This window comes from Mytilus edulis, chromosome 5, assembly GCF_963676685.1.
Source record: "Mytilus edulis chromosome 5, xbMytEdul2.2, whole genome shotgun sequence".
Lineage (NCBI taxonomy): Eukaryota > Metazoa > Mollusca > Bivalvia > Mytilida > Mytilidae > Mytilus > Mytilus edulis.
In genome coordinates, this window is record NC_092348.1 from 23465445 (window position 1) to 23471469 (window position 6025).

The 6025-nt window shown below is 32.5% G+C and overlaps 1 long non-coding RNA gene across 1 annotated transcript; it reads right to left on the reverse strand.

Moving 5' to 3' along the window:
• Positions 1–2023: 2023 nt before the first annotated feature.
• Positions 2024–4258, reverse strand: LOC139523213 (uncharacterized). Its single transcript, XR_011664577.1, has 2 exons — positions 2201–4258; positions 2024–2163 (listed from the first exon to the last, which is right to left on the reverse strand). It is a non-coding gene; the product is annotated as an uncharacterized lncRNA (long non-coding RNA).
• Between the last annotated feature and the right edge of the window lie 1767 nt (positions 4259–6025).

A 6025-nucleotide genomic window follows, 5' to 3' on the forward strand; every position in this document is an offset into this window, starting at 1 on the left:
TACACAAAACACCTTACAAATATAGATTTATTTCGTCTTCAAGCCATTGTTCCACTACTAAATTATCTATTCTTCTTACCAGTACACTTGGTACAATCAAAAACCTGATAATAAATTGTTCAAATAAGGCCTTCGAAAATAGTGGAATTAATTACTTTTGGAGTGTCAAAAACTCGTTGGAAGTACTTAATAAATTGCATGCTTATATTGGTGATTTTGAATCTGTTCAAAGTTTTAATTTTTCTACCCTATATACCACATTGCCTCACATTCTCATTAAGAAAAACTTCACACACCTAATTAAATGGGCATTTAAAAAGTCAGAATGTGAATATATATGTTCAAACTCTTTTAGGTCATTTTTTAGTAGCAATAAACAAAAAAACTATGTCAATTGGACATGCTTTGATACTATATCTGCCCTTGAATTTTTACTAAATAACATTTTTGTTCGCTTTGGAGATTCCGTATATCGTCAGGTTATCGGAATTCCAATGGGGACTAACTGTGCACCACTTATTGCGGACCTGTTTTTGTATTGCTATGAGTTACAATTTATGACAAAAATCAGCAAAGACCCATCGAAACAACATCTGATACACAAATTTAATAATACTTCGATCTTGATATATATATCATTAACAGAAAGCTTAATACTAAAATTTATGATAAAAGAGATGATTTCTCATTTCCTATAGATCATATATCGTTAATTATCCATTTTTAGATGGTGACGTTCCCTTGTCACCATCTTACGGTGTTTATATATCTCAACTTGTACGATTCGCTCGTGTATGTAACAATGTTTTAGATTTTAACGAGAGAAATGTATGTATAACTGAAAAATTATTACACCAGGGTTTTCGATATCACAAACTAGTCAAAACATTTACTAAATTTCATCATCGGTATAAGGACATCATTCGTAAATATAGCTCAATATGCAGACTTCTTATACGTTCAGGTATTTCACATCCAATATTTTATGGAAATATTCTTTATAAAGCACAAAAATGTCAGTATTCACCCCAGAAGCTGACAAAACCTTTAAATAGACCTATTAAGAAGGGATATAGCTACGATACTGTTGTCAGGTCATTAAATATTGCATATTTTGGCGTTAATATTGATTCACTTATAGGGTCTTTGCATCGGAACTAAACACTTATTATTAATAAACCAGTTGTTGGCATGACATGGGTGATGTTCTTCTCATATATGTTATGATGGTATGATACTAAACCCCTCACGGGGAGGATTGTGCCTGATATTCATATGATGAAGACATAATTTTCAATCAGTTTAATTGAAGTCCGGAGCTGGCATGTCAGTTAACTGCTAGTAGTCTGATGTTATTTTTGTCATTTTGTTTATTTGCTTTGGTTACATCTTCTGACATCAGACTCGGACTTCTCTTGAACTGAATTTTAATGTGCGTATTGTTATGCGTTTACTTTTCTGCATTGGCTAGAGGTATAGGGGAGGGTTGAGATCTCACAAACATGTTTAACCCCGCCGCATTTTTGCGCCTGTCCCAAGTCAGGAGCCTTTGTTAGTCTTGTATTATTTAACTTTTAGTTTCTTGTGTACAATTTGGAGTTTAGTATGGTGTTCATTATCACTGAACCAGTATATATTTGTTTAGGGGCCAGCTGAAGGACGCCTCCGGGTGCGAGAATTTCTCGTTACATTGAAGACCTGTTGGTGACCTTCTGCTGTTGTCTGCTCTATGGTCGGATTGTTGTCTTTTTGGCACATTCCCCATTTCCATTCTCAATTTTATTAGAATTATATATGTATCCTAAAATATATCTCACTATTTAACATAAAGCAAGAGACGAGTCCTATTCCCTTTTCTGTATAATTCGGGATGTCAAAATAAGGTTGCCGGAATGAGAGGAGAGAAAACGTGGCAGTCGATTTTTGATCGTTTTGAAAGTTTCATTGTGAACAAGTTTTTCGAACGTTACAGTTGGCGTGTTGATGTAGTTGGTTTAATGATCTGAATAAAGAGACTACAAAATAATGATCACAAAAATAATATAATTATGCTTTATTTATTAATTGTCACCGGGTTTAACGTTAATTGCACATTACTATATTAATGAACTAGCTTAGCTGTTATTCTGAAATCTAAAGAATTGCACTGAACAAACTATCTTCCTGGTGCATATAGCTCTGGATAGCATACAAACAATACCTGTCGCGCTTGACTTTCACTTGTATGTTATGACCACACTTGAAGTTGTTGATCACTTCGGGTTCAAACGATTTCGAAGAGATGCGTTTGAATGAATTGTCGGTACAGATTAACCGTGAAACATTGACAGTTCCCGCGAAAATTGGCTACGGAAATTAGACCACCACAGCTGCAATTCGGCCCTCATTCTTAACGACTACAAAATAGTTGCTTAGGTGAGCGTTCTTTTCTTTCTTTTCTTTAACAATGTATTATTTGTCTCTGATATAAGGGTATCTTTTTCCAACAACCTCATTCAATTCAACTCAAGTGTTGTTAAATGTCGATGATTGTAACTAAATAGAAAACAAACCAGTGACTGTGTGGTGCTAAGTTGCCGCATTATCAAACCCTGTACCACGGTTATTAAAATTTTCAAGAGTGTTGTTCGCATCCAACGTCTTTCTCGTTTTCACATTTTAGTTAACCTCAGTTGTTCGGACATTTGCATCGATATCAAAAATGAATTTATTTACTGACAATTGTTGTCGTGAAAATCTCAGCCATTGCTTGTTCTTCTTTAAAAGTTCCAAAACTGTCTTGGTAATGAACACTGCGGCCTCTGAGACTGCATGCGGCATTACCAGAGACATATAGTACAATTGTTTTATATTGCTTACATAATTTTTCGCTTTGAATACAAAACCGAGTACAAAACCCTTGATCACATGATGCTCTGAGAAAATTATTCATCAACATAACAGCCTGTCCCCGCGCAATAGCATTGTTTCGTTCAATGGGCTATTAGTCCGTACCACTTGGTGAATATTCGTAACACACTTTTGTCAATTTTCCTATATGGAGAATGTATTGCGGACAAACTTTTCCAGATTGAATTAATTTCTTGTCTCCAAATTTTTGCAGGAATAAAAGTGGGCGATTGGAAAATCGTGTTCTTCTGATTTCAGTGCTTGTCTCGTCGTATCTCCAGTGCCAATGTCGAATTCGAAAACTTCAGAATATCTCGTTATACCTGGGAATATTATACTACGACTTGTCAATTAATTGTGTCCCAGGCCATCCGTAGTATATACTATAGTAGTCCAGTTATTGTAGCGACGGGGAAGATCTCCATCGCTTCCACTTGAATACAAAAGTAATCACTAATAAAGTCAGCGAAAATGTCATTATCATCGACAAGAACTCTGTCACTTTGTCGGATTTCATAGCTGCTTCTTTTGTGCAAATTGAATATTGTTTTTGCAGTTATATAAGATTATTTTCAAAAGTTATATAATTTTAAGACACAGAGGTAATGTACAACACCGAGAGACTCTAATCACAATGTTTGGTTTTCTCTGGACTGTATCTTTACACAATACTATATATATAACTAGGGCACATCAAGTTATAAATAACATAATACGATGTGCATATTGACAAGTGATTTAAATAATAGTACGTTTGGTTTTAACACTAATTTGTTCTCATGAAAGATCTTTGAACTTCGGTCTATGATTAGATACTAGTATTTTATATTATTGTAATACACATGTGTTTGGCAAAGGAAAAGTGCACATGTCATTTGTGGTACATAACGGGTTGACTACCGGACACATAGTAGAAGCTAGTCGAATCATGGTAGAGTTGACAGGTTACTTGGTGGTCGAGGTTCGGCCAGCATCAAATATCTCACAACAAACACAAGTTCCATTGTAAATGTTGATTATTTTTTATCAAAATTGTCCACTTCTTTTTATATTGTTTTACCTGACCTGACAATCACGAAACAAATTACTGTCCAATTGAATTTAGTCCTTCATAAGAAAAAGGTTGGACTATTTTTTCTGTTTAATCCTACTATTGACCACATAAATCTCTTGAATTACCCAAGATTAATTACATACATAACATTACATAATGAAAACATATTTACTTAAACCACAATTGAAGGATATGACAGCTTTTACTTAACTATAAAAGGGCGCTAAATCAGCTTATCTAAAAATTCATCTAACACTTATTGTTATAAGCCAATACTTGGTTGATAACATTGAAAAAAAATCTTAATCTTTATGATCTCAGATACTCAAACAAAAATCTAATCCGTTGACATATCTGCAAGAAGAGTGGTTAGAGAATTAAAACAAATTCTTAGAAATTACACTGAAATCTAAATAATAAAAATAAATCTTTAACTTTTAACATAAAATTACATTTCAAGTATTTTCACTGTTGACATGTACAGGTGATGCCACTGCTATCAATTCTTATTCTGCTGTCTCTAATAAGTTCGGTACACCATTATAACTGACGATTCTGAATCATCGCAATGTTTTTTTAGTTATCTTTTATAGCGAAAAAATATTTTTAAAATGTCATGATAGTTATGACGGAGGAAGACATTTTACCGAGACGTTTTATATATCTTTCATTGAAGTTTTAGCCCACTACAGAGAAAAGTAACATTACTGATCAATGCCTTTAGAAAAAAAAAGAATAAAGTGTCCTTGTTTACAACAATAAATTGTAGAATATCATATGCAATACACGATGTACGGGGCGCCGAATGGGACTCTTGTGGTTTTGTACAAAATTCAATTCTGTCATAACAAAATCATTTTTGTCTTACAAAACTATGTGCTACAGACTTGTTTTGTGAGAACTTCAATTTTGTGATGACAAAATTCATTTGTGTAGACAAAATTCATTTTTGTCATGACAAAATTCATTTTTGTAGACAAAATTCATATTTGTCATGACAAAAGTCAATTTTGTCTAAAAGGTATGCAAATATAAACATATTTGCATACAAAATTGACTTTTGTTACCTAATATGGAAATTAAATCACAAAAGTCAATTGTGTGAGGTAAGATTCAATTTTGTGAGACAAAATTGACTTTTGTGAGACAAAATTAACTTTTGTGAGACAAAATTGACTTTTGTGAGACAAAATTCAATTTTGTGACACTTTTGTGAGACAAAATTCAATTTTGTCAATTTTGTTGAGACAAAAGTCAATTTTGTTAATTTTGTTGAGACAAAAGTCAATTCTGTCAATTTTGTTGAGACAAAAATCAATTTTGTTGAGACAAAAGTCAATTTTGTTAATTTTGTTGAGACAAAAGTCAATTTTGTTAATTTTGTTGAGACAAAAGTCAATTTTGTCAATTTTGTTGAGACAAAAGTCAATTTTGTGACGACAAAATTCATTTTTGTGACGACAAAATTCAATTTTGTAACAACAAAATTGACTTTTATGAGACAAAATTGACTTTCGTGAGACAAAATTGACTTTCGTGAGACAAAAATCAATTTTGTTGAATTTTGTCTCAATTTTGTTGAGACAAAAGTCAATTTTGTCAATTTTGTTGAGTCAAAAGTCAATTTTGTCTCACAAAAGTCAATTTTGTCAATTTTGTTGAGACAAAAGTCAATTTTGTCAATTTTGTTGAGACAAAATTCATTTTTGTCAATTTTGTATGCAAATTAGTTCACAGAAACCAAACTAAACTAATTTGAATACAAAATTGACTTTTGTCGCCCAATTTTCAAATTAGGTAAAAAAATTCAATTCTGTGTAACAAAAATGAATTTTGTCATGACAAAAGTGACTTTTGTCCGCTGATAGATAATTTTGTATGACAAAATTTTAAATTTGTAGTATGATACAAATTTTGTTAAACTGAACTTGTTTTTGTTGAACAAAAGTCACTTTTGTCCGTACAAAATTTAATTTTGAGTACAAAACCACAAGAGTCCCATTCGGCGCCCCGTACGATGGACTTAACTGAAACCAAATAATCCCATTTGTATCGTTAGTTGACTCAACTGTTACTGTGAAA